The sequence below is a fragment of the Coenobita brevimanus genome, chromosome 92 (genome assembly GCF_032717465.1).
Source record: "Coenobita brevimanus isolate Jiangsu-jjx chromosome 92, ASM3271746v2, whole genome shotgun sequence".
In the NCBI taxonomy this organism is placed as follows: domain Eukaryota; kingdom Metazoa; phylum Arthropoda; class Malacostraca; order Decapoda; family Coenobitidae; genus Coenobita; species Coenobita brevimanus.
In genome coordinates this window covers 19723070-19740375 of record NC_137045.1, presented here as the reverse complement: position 1 = coordinate 19740375, position 17306 = coordinate 19723070, and positions in this window count along the sequence as shown.

Genomic DNA, 17306 nt, shown 5'->3' with positions numbered 1-17306 from the left:
CCTTTCCTTCAACTTTGCCTCTCCTGCTCTACCATAAGTCTCTCAACTCTCTTCTCTCTTCGCCACTTCTCCCATCTTTAATTGTCTAGCGTACTCTCCTTACCTTCTTTTCCCCTCCTTCTCTAATTTCTTTCTTCATCCTCTATCATTTCCACTTCTCTCAGTCACTCTTTTAAACTTCTCTTTCATCCTCTTAGTTCTCCAGCCCCTCTCTCAACTCCTTCTATCCTTACTTTCCTCCATCCCTCAATTTTTCCTTCTTTCCCACCAGTTTTTCCTCACCTTCTCTCAACTTCTTTGACATGCTTCTTAACTTTCCCCTCATCATCATCCTTCCTACTCACATTCTCTCTTCTCTATCTTTATTATTACCCACTAGATCTTTTAGCCTTTTCTCCTCATTTCTCAGACTCTCCTCTTCATCTCCTTTCCCTCACTCTGTTTCTCTTCATATTTCTTTTTTTTTTTTTTTTTTTACTTATTAACGACTCCACTGCATTTCCTCGCCTTTTCTTCTCTTTATTATTTTATATCATTCTGGATTTTCATATATGAATTCAGGACTTTTATTTCTTTGTTTATCGATTCTTTTTCATGCATTATCTCCAGTTATCAAGGTATCACATTAGCTTACCAAAACTGTCTGGCCGAACACACACACACACACACACACACAAGAAAAAAAAAATCACCCAACAAAGCGGGTTGGCGAAAACCACTTTAACTCCTTAGTTGGAGAGAGATTCCTCAGCCGAGCAAAATCGGCTGATTGTAAACATAATAAAGTGAAAATGCCTGTATGTGTCTCCTCAGTTCACTAAGCTTTAGCTTTAAAGCACGATCGAAATAAAAAACAATTTGCTTCAAAACATCCTAACACATTTTACGTTCTCTGTCCCATTCTCATTCTTTCAGTCATATGCTCATTTGATTCTTTCTCTAATCTGCATCACTCCTTTTGTTCCGCCTGGAACTGCCAGATCCTCCTCCCAGACCCTGCCCTCTGCTCGTAATTTCCTCCATGCTTACACCTTGCACATGCCCACCACCTCATTATCACTCCTCCATATCTCTACCTCCATCTTTCTTTTGGTTCTGCTCTCAGTTGTTGCCTCGCTCCACCATTCCCCACCCCCTGATTTACACTATCAGTCTCCTATGACTCACTGCCAGGTAAATGTCGTCTTTTCTCAAGTGGAGAACAGTACTAGAGTTGCTCCACTTCCAATTTCTCCCTGTACATGTCTCTCCACTTTTCTCACCCCTCCTCCCCTGTCATCCATATCTCCATCTAACCGGTCTCTGCCCCTCCGCTGTAATCACCACGCCAACAGCCACTTGAACACCACAGGTAATCAAGTTCCTAAATTCAATTACCTTATCTCCAGGTAAGGGCATAAATCCCACCCCAGCCACACCCACCAGATTTTCACTCATAGGTCTCTCTCTCTCTCTCTCTCTCTCTCTCTCTCTCTCTCTCTCTCTCTCTCTCTCTCTCTCTCTCTCTCTCTCTCGTATATGTGTGTGTGTGTGTGTGTGTGTGTGTGTGTGTGTGTGTGTGTGTGTGTGTGTGTGTGTGTGTGTGTGTGTGTGTGTGTGTGTGTGTGTGTGTGTGTGCATCTATCCACTAAACGTCTCTCCCACTGGCATACAATGTATTTTAAATGTTTTCTTCTTGTCTTCTAACTTTTAATGACTGATTGGCATCCCTTTGTGTATCAAATAGGCCCTCACAAGAATAAATACGCCATGAGGTATATCTTAGTTATATTGTTATGGCTCTGGATACAGTTTCAAAATGCTGAGTCTAAGTAAGTAGCGAGTTCCCCTTGGAGTACTTTTCTTTCGAGACACTAACAGCGTGAAACTAATGCTAACATGCACAGTTCAGGGTTTTTGGCTCCCCAGTTAACCAAATTTCAAAACATAACAAAATATTTTGTAGCTACACAACTGACCCATCGATGTAAACATAATATTACAGGCAATATTCAAAGGTAGTTTTCATTTCCTCTGCAAAAATCAAACTGCTGAAAAAGGTATTATGACTGTCACCCACTTCTCTCTTCATGTGTTGGGATATATCACATATTCCAACTCAAACTCGAACATAAATTGTCTGTAATCATCATCAGCTGCAGCACTGGTAGTAATTTTTCTTTCATACTGTATTTCCTTGAATACTGTATTCTGGAAACACCGATAATAGTCATCATACTTTCGATGTAAAGCAATTAATTCGCACCAAAAATTTAAGAGTATAATGATTCAAATGACACAGGAAGAGACACGAGGCTTTCGATGAGACTTACCTACTGGTCACACCTCGTCCTGCCATCACACATACCTGTAATAAACAAATGTATCACTTACACGCACAAAATAAAATTCACACGTCTATTATACATATTCGCTAATCGTAACTAATTATAACGTCTACAAACAGCACAGTTGGAAAAGGACTACTGCTGTCCGTAGATATATATAAAAGAGTAAGTTTGTTTCTCTGTCTGTCTGTCCTCTCTGGAAATCGAGAAGGATTCATATAATCCTCTAAACAACTCTAATGGTGTAACTTATTAAGATGAATTAAAATGTGTACAACAGAGTAACTAAAGTGGCGACCCTGATGGCCATAATTATAATTATTTGTCTGTCTATCTACAGTATACCAAGACACCTTACTCCCGTGAGGGGTGGCCACAGGCAAATCGCCTCCATGTCGCCCTGTCCCTTGCCGTTTCGCTGCCCTCCGCTCAATTTACTCCCGCCCCCCCCACTTCTCATATACCTCTCTACTCCATTCCTCCATCTCATCCTCGGTCTTCCTCTCCCCCCCCCCTCGTCTCCCTCTCTCACATACACATTCCTAGCAAGTCTCTCACTCTCCAACTTCCCCACATGGCTAATACCAATACACCAGTCCTGTATTAGACAGCCCTAGCATGTATTCAATATGGACGGTGGGTGTTAGCGCGGAAGTGGTGACATGTGGAGGTGTAGGAGGACTACTGGGCCTTGGGATAGGCTACTGCCCCCGAGATATAGGTCTTAAAGCCTTTGCCCAGAGTCGGACAAAAAAAAAAATGTATATCTCTTAACGCTTTCTGTCACATCCGTATCCATGCAATGACTCTCCTTCACATGCTCATTTGTCAGTCTGTCTCCATGCAACTTCACATGCTCCTTTCAAAAAACTCATTTCCACTGCTCTCATTTTTGACTTGTGTTCCTCCAACAAACTCCAAGATTCCCTTCCATACATTAGAGTGGGGATCACAATACTGTTATGCAGCGACATTTTTACATTGGTCCTCACTTCCGTATTTCTTATCACTGTTTTCAATGAACTAGCAACCTTTCTCCTCTGATGCACCCTTTCAAGCACTTCATCCTTCAAACTTCCATCACAACTTACCGCAGGACCTATATACTTACGTGCACTCACATTTTCCATTTCCTCACTATCCATCCTCACTGTGCATTCAGTGAGACTTCATTTCTCTTGAAGACCGCAACATTACTTTTCCCTACACTCACCTTTAGATTACTCTCTCAAACTCATTCACCAAGCCTTGCACTTCCCATTGTCTTCACTTAACAGTACAGTATCATCTGCAAACAACAGAACAGGGAGTTTCCAAACGCTGCCCATTCTCATTACTGCTGTTCCAACATCCATTGCCTTACCATGTATCTCCTTTATAACTCCATCCATATACACACTGAACAGTTATGGAGACATGCCATGCTTGTTTCAATCCAGCACTCAGAAAAATTCACTTATTTCACCATCCACACGCACTGCAGCCCTAGCGCCCGTCTTCACGGCATTCAACAGCTTCTCATTTACTCCATACATTTTAAATATTTTCCACATTCTTTGTCTATCCACTCTGTCCTATGCCTTCTCCAAATCCATGATGGCAGCATACAACTTGTTTCCCTCCTCTGGAAACTTTTCCACTTAACACCTTAGGATGAATGTCTGATTTACAAAGCCTCTTCCCTTCCTAAAACCCCTGTTTTTCTGCAACTAATTCCTCTTGTATTTCCCTAACACTGTCAGTAAGTATCCTACCATATACTTGTCCTATTACACTAAGAAGACAAATGTCCCTATGATCACCATACACTTCTTTTTCCCCTTTTCCTTTGTACAAGGGAATAATCATACATGACTTCCAATCCTCTGGGATTCTACTGTACCTTCCTCCCAGGCCAATCTGCACATCTTCCATATCCATTCTACTACTATCTCTCCCCCATGCTTCAGCATTTCACCACACACTCCATCAGTTCCTGGGGCTTCCCACATTTTGACTTTCTCCACTGCTTCCACTACTTCCATCCAACTGGTCTCTTCCTCCCTTCTCATCTCTCCCCTTCTCCCAACCTTTCCCCAGCCACTTATACTAACGTTACTTTCATCTTTCATGTTTAACAGTTCCTTAAAGTGTTCTCTCCATCTGCTAATTTTTTCTCCCTTCTCCACCAACAATATGCTATTTTTATTTTTCACTCCCTACTACCTCTTTATCACACTGTCTTACTCTCTCAGCCTCATTCCAGAACGTTTTTTTTACATTCCCTCCGCTTTTCACTAATTAGAAACTTGAGGGACACTCAGTGGAACGCATCTCTCCAAAAAGGGAAACGTAATTTCCAAACCACTCTTCATAATGGGATAGGTGTTCTCATCACTGATTAGGGTTTCACGAGTAATGTTTTCCGGATCCTGAATCTGTAATACGATCCGGATCGGTCCCAAAAGTTAATCGATTGTTCCCTGGGACATGGACTATCTACCCACCAAATTTGGTCCAAATCTCTCTTTTTGTTTCTGAGTAATCCTGCTAACAAACAAGCAAACAGGGGTGAAAACATACTCTTCTTGTCGGAGAGAGTAATCAGTCAACATGGCGGAAACATGGTAGCCAGTTAACATAGATTTTTTTTTTTTTTTTAACTTTTACAATCATTATTAGTTACAATGAGTTGCATGGTTGGACGGATTGATCGGGTGGGCTGGGCTGAGTAGGTGGGGTGGGTGGACAGGGTTGGTGGGTGGGTGGGTTGTGGGAAAATAGGGCCATGGTAGGGATAGGTCCATGGGGAATATAGCCCTGAGGAAATGGGCCTAGGAAGATCATAGGTTCAGTGGGTAAAATGAGACCCCGGAGGTCCTCTCCTACGGGGTAAGTGGCCATTTAAGGTCTCAGGCAATGCCGGTATACTCGATCATAGGGTTTTACCCTGGCAAGGCCGAGAACCCCTGCTAATTACTAATATCGATCAAAGGGTAACACTTTGTGTTTGGATGGCAAAAGTGCTTCCCCTGATGGGGGTGTTTAGATGGTATAAATCACTTGCCCTGATGGGGGTAAGTGTGTTTGCAATACCACACGCGCCTTGCTAATAATATCTCATCAATGAGACAATCGCAGGAGCACAAAAGCTACCAATATACTCCCTCAGAGGACATCAGTTTCGACAAAGACTAGGAATGTCAGCTGTTAGATCTCCAGCGCAGTGGCGGATCCAGGGGGGGCGAGGGGGGCCGCCCCTCTTCAGCCATGAATGGCGCCCCTAAGAGCTGATTATTATCAAATATTATTGTCAGTAAATATAAAAAGCTCTAATAATAATAATAATAATAATAATAATAAATAATAATAATAATAACAATAATAATAATAATAATAATAATAATAATAATAATACAATAATAATAATAATAATACTGTAATAATAATAATAATAATAATAATAATAATAATAAGAAGAAGAAGAAGAAGAAGAAGAATGATTATAATAATAATAATAATAATAATAATAATAATAATAATATAAACCATAATCATCATCATCATCATCATCATCATCATCATCATATCATCATCATCATCATCATCATCATCATAATCATAATAATTATAATCATAATAACCACCATTAAAATACCACAACTTGCCCCAAAATGCTTTCAAAATGTTTGTGAAATGTTAAGCTACGGCTCACCCCAGACCCCGTAGCTTACTGCCTCGCGCCTTCGGCGTTAGGATCCCCTTACATTGAGAAACAACCCCCCCCCCCCTGTCCTAAATCCTGGATCTGCCACTGCTCCAGTGGTTGCGTGTGCAAAGTTTTCTGAAAAATTTTTGTTGCAATTCAAAATTTTATTACCTACCTACTTACGTACCTACGTACCTGCATACATACATACATACATACATACATACATGCATACATAAAAACTCAGTATTACTGGCAAAGCTGATAGTCATAAACAAAGAATGGTTAAGACTGATATGGTAAAACGTATATACCGTACTGTATATATATATATATATATATATATATATATATATATATATATATATATATATATATATAAACTAAGCCTCTGTGGTACAGTGGTAAAGTGTGCGTTTTTGTACACTGAAGAACGAGGATTCGCGCCCCGCCAAGGTAATAAACTTTGGGAGCGTTCTTCTGGCCACGTACTGCTTGGCGGACATAAGGGGTGCTGTGGTTGAACCAGTGTCGCATGCTATAAAGTATGCCTTCACCCAGTCGGCTTGCGCGGGCCGATTACACTTGGTTCACAGACTACACACACATCCAAAGCCACTCCAACACTACAGTTACACTTACAAGCATTTCCCACCCTACATACAATCTCTACCAGACAGCCTAAGCCACACCGTAGAGATACATTGGCTGAATCGCCCCCACTTCGGTAGGGATAGGCCGGTCCTGCAGTAGACACTCAAACGGCTGATGAGATGAGAATATATATATATATATATATATATATATATATATATATATATAATTATCAGTGAGCCTGAAGGTAAAAGGCGCCAAGAAGACGATGGACTGGTGAAGTAGTTAAATGAATATATATGTGAAAGTAATGCGTGGAAAATGAAAAGGCAACGTAACTAAAGAAGCATACAAGTGGATGGATGATGCATGTTATGGAGATACATACGGCAAGGGTTATTCGTTCAAGCGTGCACAGCGAGAAAGAACATTATGCTTCAGTCGAAATTTGCACTGGAAATTTCTTGTCCTATGTGGCTTGTAAAATTTTCACGCTTTAGGAGCACCAAAACTTTTTCTTCTCAGCTATTGAACCAACAGTGGCATGTCATATCATTCTGAAAAAAAAAAAAAAAAAAAAATCCCCAAAAATTGTCTTCCCGAACATCTTCCTCCCCAGAAGACACACACACACACACACACACACACACACACACACACACACACACACACACACACACACACACACACACACACAGCACGCCCGCAAACGAGGGCCGTATTCCTTACAAGGGCAAATAGGGTGTCATCTACTAAGTTGTCAGCTACTAAGTAAATATAAAAAAAATTAGAACGACTAATCCGAGTGATTATTTGATTTTACGAGAGATGTACAGTAGGCTACTATGATCTAAAGGTGTGTAAGTCATACAGAAGCTTTTCTTGATATGCAAAGTCACCATACGGCATGTAACCGAGTGCATGCTACTATGATAGGCTTATATTGAGACAAAGAGGACTTATTGTAGAAAACATCTTTTACCTATTTTGGCTCTCACAGCTGACATGAACCGTTTCCTGGTACAATGAATCACAAAATTCTAGTTTTCAGGTAATGCAGTTAGTGAGGACTTAAGTTTACTGACTTTCTGATTATTTTAATTATGCCATCCGCTTTTTCTCTTTCCTTTTCTTATTCGTTTTCTCCACTTCCATTCCTTAGAAGAACAGTCACTTGGAATTTCCTGCTAACACTAACACTACCAACGCTGCTTTTAAAAATAAATAACTTTCTATTCTTTCCCGAAGCATGGAAGGGAAAGGGGGCGTAGAGTGAGGCGGATGCGTGTGGAGTGAGCCGCACTCAGCATGCAGGGGGGCAGGCAAGATGAACCCAGATACAGCGCTCAGCAGGACGGGTAGGTGGTCGCCTGTCTGCACACCAGACGCCACCTTACCCACCGATACCGCCCTCATGTCACTCACTGGGTTGCATTCAGCATCTCCCGGCACATCAGTACACAATATAAACGGCATCCACAGCCCCTCACATATTCAGTTTTGTTGCAGCATTAGCATCTCCACATAATATTTTGTTTATGTTCTGTGTTTTTCTCCGGGCTTTAGCATAGGATTATGCTATGGATTTTTCAGTTCTGCACTGGGTGCATTATGCTCTGTGCGTTATGTGCCATTTATATTGCTAAATTATATACCTGCTTCGGGCAAGCATTCTGAACAGCATTATTATAAACAAGGAATAACCGATAACTGCGGACTGATGAACACAGTGGGGGCTTTGAGCAGTCCATGCTCCACTTTAAATATATAGCTTATGTCCCAACGATTTTACGTACCATACGAAAGATTTTCTGAACTACAGAAATTAGCAACGGCCTTCATCAACTCCATTAGTAAGAGGAACCTTTCCCAAAAAGAATAAATCAATCGTGAATTACAGGAGCATAAATAAATCACACGATACATCACTGACTTCCAGGAGCAAAATAATTCAACGCCCACATCCTGCCACGCGTCAAGCTCATTACGGGTGTAGGAGGGCTCTGAGGGGTGCGAAGAGGAGCTAGTAACGGAAGGCACCAAGTTCTGGTCCCTCACAACACACATCCCTGTCTCTTGTATAGGTCACCATGATCAACGTAAAGGACCAGTATTGATGTTCACAACTAAAACAAACTGACTGGCTAGAAAAAAAAAATTAGTGATTATTTAACTGGAGGGTGAAGTGCTTGAAAGGGTACAGAAAGGAAGAAAGGTTGCTGGTTCCTTGAAGGCAGTGATAAGAAACAGGGAAGTGAGCATGGAAGTGAAAAAGTTATTACATGACAGTATTGTGATACCAACTCTGACGTATGGAAGTGAAGCTTGGACGTTGTTGGAGGGACACAAGTCAAGAGTGAGAGCAGTGGAAATGAGTTATTTGAGAGAAGCATGTAGAGTCACATGGAGAGACAGGCTGACAAATGAGGATGTGAAGGAGCGTTGTGGTGTGGATGAGGATGTGATAGGAAGCGTTAGGAGAAACACACTGAGGTGGTTTGGCCATGCGGAGAGGATGGAGAGTGAGAGACTGACGAGGAGAGTGTATGTGAGTGAGGTGGAGGGGGAGAGAAGGAGGGGAAGCCCAAGGACGAGATGGAGGAATGGAGTGCCGAGGTATATATAAGAGAGGGGTGTGTGAATTGAGCAGGGCAGTGAAATGGCGGGGGTCAGGGTGACGTGGAGGCGATTTGTTTGTGGCCACCCTGTATAAGGGATTAAGCCGTCTGCCAACAGATAGACAGATTATTCAACACTAGCACAGGCAGGGCTTTTCATACTGTATACGTTAACACTACCAAAGTACATTTCACTTACTATCTATCTATCTATTGCCAGACGCCTCAATCCCGTTTGGGGTGGCCACAAACAAATCGCCTCCAAGTCGCCCTGTCCCCCGCCATTTCACTGCCCTGCTCCCAACTCACACCCCCCTCTCTCATATACCTCTCCACCTCATCCCTCCATCTCATCCTCGGCCTCTCCCTCCCTCTTCCCCCCTCCACCTCACTCACATACACTCTCTTCGTCAGTCTTTCACCCTCCATCCTCTCCACATGGCCAAACTTACATTTCACTTACAATTAATGAATTAAAGTACAAGTCACGGCTGACACGTATAGTAAGAGCACACCTGTAGGCCACCTGCAGGTGCACCTGTACTAGCATAGAGCAGCGGCCTGACTCTGTGCATCCGCACCGGAGCGGCACGCGAGGAAAAAGTTGTCTCATCCATCAAGCGAGTGAGGGCAGGCGTAGACAACCAGAGGGTAGACGAGCCGCGATGGTATCAACGCCACACAAGTATCCTGGTTTCATCTTCAATTGTACTCATTCACACCAACAATCGAGTTTTCTTACACACACACACCACACAAAAAGAAGATCGGAAATTCAGGCAAGCACTGAGTTCAGCCTGATCACCGTTACGCCCATTGTGGACAACGGTTCTAGGAGCCCCTGCGAGTCTGAGCCTTGATTTTGAACCTTTGTTGTTCACCGTCACCATCGTCATCCTAATACAGTTTCTTTCAGTCCCATGAGGTGGAGATCCAGAGCTGGACTCACTGATAATGCTGCGGATATTGAACAGAGAAGAAAAACAGCTCCAACGAACATTTCTTCTTATCTGTGTCATGAGGTACGGTGCTATTTCCAACACTAGCGCTTGGCGATTAGGTCCCCACATCCCTCCAGTAGGAAGGGATTCCAGATCCACACTCCAGCCCGTTCTGTCTGCCCGATCTTTCTTTCTAGTCCCCAGGGGGATATGATCAAGCAAAGCAAGCCTTTGTGCCCATCAAATATTCTAAGCAATACTAATGTAAAGAGGTAAACCATATGTTCTCGTCATACCCAGGTGATGGTATCGGTGATGTGAGTGTGTGTTGCCTGACACCAGCCACCAGAGACTAATAGCAACCAGCCCCTGGGATGTCGGGGACGAATGGAGAAATAAGAGAGAATGAGGAATGTCACCCAGCCTGTCCAGTCTTCCCTTTGATGAGAGGACACGGCACACTACACTCCCAACCTGTACAGATGTCAGCTCAAATAAACTAACAACAATATATATACACTCATATCAGTAATTCATTATTTCACCATCCTACCCCTGTTTCTCATGTTAATATGGACGTGAAAGATACAGAGCATAGGCATAAGTTACATTTAGGACATGAATCCGAGATGGAAGTCCTATTTTAGTTTCCTTTTACTATGTCCTGGGAGTTATAAGGATGTTTGCAACACAGATAGTTAGGTTGGGGTCATTACATCGCAACACCATCTCAAGACAAGCTTATTCTCTTGTACTACCAAAGTATTGGGGTTGATCTCTTATAGAAGGATTTTGAAGTATTTTTTCTCAGTATGTTCATTCTCACGGTGAGGGACGCTGCACTAATGATCTAATATTTCTTTCAAACTATTGGTCGTCTTGGTTTCGGGAATTTAGGCTGTTCGTTCGTTCGTTCGAAGATTCCCTGCACCTATAGTGCAGGCCGGGCCATACATTAGCCCGGTCAGTGGTATATGGGCTGGTTAAAAAACAGTAAGTGGGGAGGACAGGACCTGGGGACTGCCCAGCACACACGTCCTGTCTCCTGACTGGCTTTGTGGTGTGTGTGATTTAGGCTGACACTCGCCTTTAATTTCCAGCTATCTTCCGGCGGTTTCTACCTTTCTCTCAGTGTTTTCATTTAGTTTCTTTTCCTTTTTTTTTTTTTTTTTTTTTTTTTTTTTTTTTTGAGGGGGTGTTCTATGGCTGTTGTTGTATACAGTCACAATTCTTCTCCTAATGTTATTGTTTGTCACTGTCCTGTTCCTCATCATTCTGTCCTTTCACAATTTCTCTTCGTGTGTCAAAATGATCGTCTGAGCTGCACCCCTAATCCATTTCACTCTCTACTGATCCTTCACTCTTCCAGTCGACTCTTGCATCATTCATTAAAAGTCATTGGAGTACAAAATTCAATCAATGATTTTCTGACACAGCAAACTTAAGGACCGTATATTATTTCAGACGAGCAAAGGCCATCTTGATGTTAATAGGTCAGAAGCTAAAATTTCCACTTTTCTGTTCTGTATTTCAGCCGCAGTGACGTGGCAGTCCCTCTTAACTATCACTGTTATACCAGACTCATTTCTTCTGGACCGTCTCCTTGCAACCTTCTTCCTTAAGGCGGGCACAGAGCACAGGTTTGGCTACACACTCTCCCCTCTTTCTGTTAACTCTTCTAACCGGTGTTCTTAGTCCTTCATATAGCACAATATATCAACTTTGAGACAGTTTTCCTCCTGGCTTTCCTCCTGGCTACGACCTCTAGTCTTTCAAAGAAAATGGGTCATTGTATATCGGATTGAGAGATCATTATTTTGATTTTTTATTTATTTTTTTTGCTTACGCTTCTTTGGAAGGGATGGTTTTGCCAGCTTTCAGCCTTTGGTTCCTTTTCTTCGCTTAAAAAAAAAAAGCCATTGCCCGTCCCTTCCAGTCACCTGACACAACACACAGGGAGAAAGTCAGAAGTATTCTTTTTCCTTTATTTCCAGGGATGGTGAGATAAGAAAAACAATAATGTTTAAAAAGGAACAGTTTAGCTTAAAACTACTGTAACTGCAAATCAGGATCATGTCAAAACCACGTCTTCACACCACAGAGCCAGGCTATAACCACTCTGTTTTATAAAATGCTAGCATTCACGTAACATACGCAATATTCACTTGTCACTGTCTGCTTCCTTTGACCTTTGATCTATTGGCCTTAAAATTATACTTAGTCATTTCAAGGCAGTCAGAGATTTCCATATATATTTTTTTCTTAAGGAGGAAAGCTGTCATTATTCGGCAGGTGAAGGTTGCGGATGTGAGGAAATAAATCTGTTACTGCCAATGCTAAGGACACATCAGGTAATCGAGGATGTGATTGATGATGGACAGCGAACTGGTATATGCTGTCCACGTTAGGTACACCTGTCATTAGGGAACTACCTAGCTTATTTCGTCACTGTAGCCGACTACCACCACCACCACCACCAACAACAACAACAACAACAACAACAACAGTAACAACGCCAAGAAGGAGCATTGGTAACATAAAAACAAAATCAGCCTGGATAAACTCCCCAGCAACGACCTTGGATCTTAGAGCACTATCACTCCACCACCACCACCGCCACCACTAACACACCACCACCACCTAACCACAACAATGTACGCCACGGCCAAACAACTGCCAAATCAGTCAGGACGCACCCCGGCAGACAAATCGTACTGTCCGGTTAAACGTCTGATTTAAATAACCGCCAAGATGATGGATTTACCGTCTCCCTTTGGCGGCCACACCGTTACCCGACGCGGTACTGGATGCCGGCTAAAGATTAACGACCGGCATGTGCATGAAAATTTTAAATGAGATACGCTGAAATTAAACCTCAATTAATTAGAGTTTCCTTTTACGCACAGCAAAGTTGACGGCAAGATGAAGTGGGGTATTATGATAATGCATCCCGCCCTTACATAGCAAGGCAAGGCTACAACAATTACCCGTGTCTCGGTGTCTGCCGCCAACTTCTGTCTGCTATTCACGACCAAAGGCAGTGCCGGATTAAGCTCGTCTGGGACCCATAGGCACAAACACTTTAATGTCACCTGTATTTTGATAACGGTGATCAAGCAAAATTTCATAAGGATCAGAAAATGCTGAGTGACCTGGGCCTATATTCTCGTCAGTTAAGGAAGCTCCCTTACACCTCTTGTTAAGCGAGTTATCTTGCTTATTACACCTTACTCTCCTCTTCTGTGTTGTTTAAATTATTCTAATATTACAATACTCTGCATATATATCGCGCAAAATCATATTAACCAGCCGTATCCAAGAAAAAAAACTGAGGAAAATATGCTAAGGAGCCACTATAATTGACGAGAATACGGTCCTTGTACTGTACATAGCCTTTCCCCCACATCCCTTTTATTACCTGTTTGTGTGATATGTGGATGTTGTTCGGTAAGGAAGTTTGTTGCTCGCGGGGTTGAAGGAAGCGCGCATAGATGGTATGGTCGTATGGAGAGAACGGTTGTAAATAGGATGGTGAGAGAATTATATTAACAAGCCGGTAGGCGATGATGGCCAACTCCAAGGGACCGAGCTTTGTCAGTGACCGGAAGTGAGTTTCGACACTAGGAGTCATTTCTACTGTATATGGAGGCACTCCGGTGCAACAATCCGTTCAAGAATCATGGCCCTGGCTTAATAATCTTCAGAACCCTAGCATTTCGCGCGAGCAAGGTCGTAATTTTAGCGCTTTTCGTATTTCCTGCACTTGATGACTTTTGCCCCCTGACCTGGCCGATATAGGTCAGGCATGTACGGAGCACACTTGTAGCAGTCATTAACGTCTATAAGCATGCAAAGATTCATTTAATTCCATCCACCCACTGTGGAGCTTGGGAACCTGAAATTCGCAGAATGGCCACCAGAGGTACAGCCAGTAACTGGAAGTGAGTTTCGACACTAAATGCAATTTTTATATGGAGGTACTCCAGTGCAACTTTCTACCCAAGAATCATGGCCCCGGCTCAATAATCTTCGGAGCCTTAGCATTTCGTGCGATCATATTCGTGATTTTAGCTATTTTCACCGTTTTTGCATTTGATGACCCCTGACCTGGCTAATGTAGCACACAGGTGTACAGCAGAAAGTTGTAGTACTGGTCAACGACTATAAGCATGCAAAGTTTCATTCAATTCCATCGAGCTGCTGGGGAACTAGGGGGTCATAATTATAAAACCAGGACTGGTTGCTAGAGACGCTTCACAGGGTTACCACTCGAAAATTAGAGGAGAGAGGGGGAAAATGGATGGCACACTTCCGACAGGGAATGACCTCAAGATTACACCTAAAGAAGTCAAAGCTTTCTACTCCCGTTAATAATGCTTCTACAGCTCAAAACGTGAAAAGTATGAAAAAGGCGGGTTTTCGGCCTTTGCTAGGCAACGAGTAGTAGCCTAGCAACCAAAACCTTGGGGTCACAACTAGGTCATAGGCTGGTCATTGTGTCCAGGGCTGGTAGGAATCGGTTAATTCTGAAGGGTAGAAGTGCCAGCCCTAATTAAACAAGAAAGAAAGAAAGAAAGAATACAAGACTACACGAAAGAAAGAAAGATAACGCGACTAACAATAAGGGCAGCATGCAACTGGTCAAAATGTGAGTTTGAAGGTTGAGGGAGGCATGGTAGGCCAAGAAGGAGGTTGGATAAAGTGAATGGGTGTGTAAAAAAAAAAAAAAAAAGTGAGGTATGGATGGTGATGAGGTTAAGAAATGACTGAAGATCAGGTTGGCTGAATGACTTAAGTACAAAGGAGCACAAGAAAACCTTCTGGAAACCCTTATTCAGCTTGATGTCTAACAGACTGACTTAAGCAGGCACGTAATGCGAAGCACCATTTATTTTTTTTAATATATAAATGCTTTCCGTGGTTTCGAATGGCGTGTGAATGAGTGTCTTGTCCATTGCACTGTTGATAGATCCTCTTCCATGAGGCTTCTTCTTCCCCAGCCTCAGCCCATACTTACCTGGCAAAAAAGTATGGATGATGGTAAATTATCATAATTTCAGATATACAAAAATCAATCTGTGAGGCCCCCTTACCCTGCTGGGCCCTTAGACACGCGCCTATTGTGCCTGTTGGGTAATCCGGCATTGGTCAAAGGAAACTAAAATATCGACAGTTGATAGATCAATTTTTGAATGGGGATTAACTAGAAATTTGATCTCTGTCATTTGTGCTTTACATACATCAGGAGAAGTTTTGCACTCTACAGTACACACATCAATCGGTCTTTGTACTGTATCATAAATCCATCGGTGCAAAGAAAAAAAAATTGCCGCCCGATTTATATGGCTTCCTTAGCTCTTGACAGTTTGATAACATCTGCAATTGCTTCCTTAATACCTGCTATAATAGTAATTTAATGCATAATAATGGGTTTAACTCGTATTTTGCTGTAAAGAAGAGGTAAAGTCTCATTTAAGTATTTGTTCTGAGCTCGGTATAATTTAATCTGAGCATAGTTCAACGAAAATTCAGTCCACATTATTTGCCAGTGATAAAGAATACAAATCATTATGGCTGGAGGACCTTTTGGCCAGTTGGTTCTACATGCAGCTCCTTGAAATAACAACAACAACAATAATAATAATAATAATAATAATAATAATAATAATAATAAATTTTTATATCCAAGCTATTCATATATCGGAGGAACAGGTGGTCTAAAGCAATTCCCGGGTGTCAGTGCATTTACTACACACACACACACACACACACACACACATACACACACACACACACACACACACACACACACACACACACGTCACTTTTGCAAACAACGCCGTATATAATCTACATAATTACTCATTGTCTGTCAGTCAGTCAGTAATGCAGGGCCACAATTTTCAAGACAGACAGATGAAAATTTGCATGAGTAAAGATGCGGGCGGGAGACATGTTTACCCATTATAGTTTTTTTCTATATGGGGTTCTGAGAATGGCGTACTCCCCCTCAGACATCTTCCCGGCCCATTTTTATTTCTAATCATATGTTGTTGAAATTTCCAGATGGTTTGTAGGTCAGGGAAAGAGTTTGTCCACCATGATTAAGTCTGCTGGTTTATCTATCTATCTCTCTATATACCTAGGCTGCTTCCCTCAAAGTAAGGGAGGTAGCCGGAACAGGACGACATACTCCCAACTTATTCACACACACACACACACACACACACACACACACACACACACACACACACATTCATGCGCATCTTACTCGCAAGGGGAGAAGGGACAAATCCTCACCGCACCACACCGCACGAGGGTCCACTGCGCAGTGCAATCAGCAATATCCGCAGCAGGGCCCGACAGCAGAGCTGGTTTACCCGTGCCACATTATAATGGACCCATCCCCTTATCCGCACCTGACCTGATCAGCTGATCAGACAAAATGCGGGAGAACATCCCCTCGGGGCCGCGTCACCATTTATTCATTCACAATTTCTCTCCAATCATTCCTATCACGCGCAGCCACTCTTCCTTGCTCTACAGACATCCCTCTCGCATCTAACGCTCTTTACACATTGTCCATCCATCCGATTCGTGGTCTATGGGGACTTACAAAAATGAATCGTTGACTTTTATCAGGCGGGTGCACTGGGCGTGAAGTTTTGATTCTATTTAGGCTACCTAATATTTTTAACCTTGCAGACCAGAGCAACTCCAAGTTTTCTTGCAAGTTTATTCTAGAGAACAAAGTGCTATATCACAACAGTCTCTCTCTCTCTCTCTCTCTCTCTCTCTGCAAAGACGTATGAATTTCCACGAAAATGTCCCGCCTCCTCTTCCACGTGCACGTATTGTAGCACCAATGGGGACAATAATTATGGTCCTAAACACCCCTTCAGAAAATATCAATCGGTATGAAACTGAAACTGGTACATCTGGGACCCGATTCAAACCATCCAGCCAAGTTTCATCAAAATCCTTTTTCCAGTTTTGGTTGCACTACACACACACACACACACACACACACACACACACACACACACACACACACACACACACACTGGATTTTATAAGACAGACAGATAGACAGATATAGAGAGATAGATAGACAGATAAACATACAGATATGCAAACT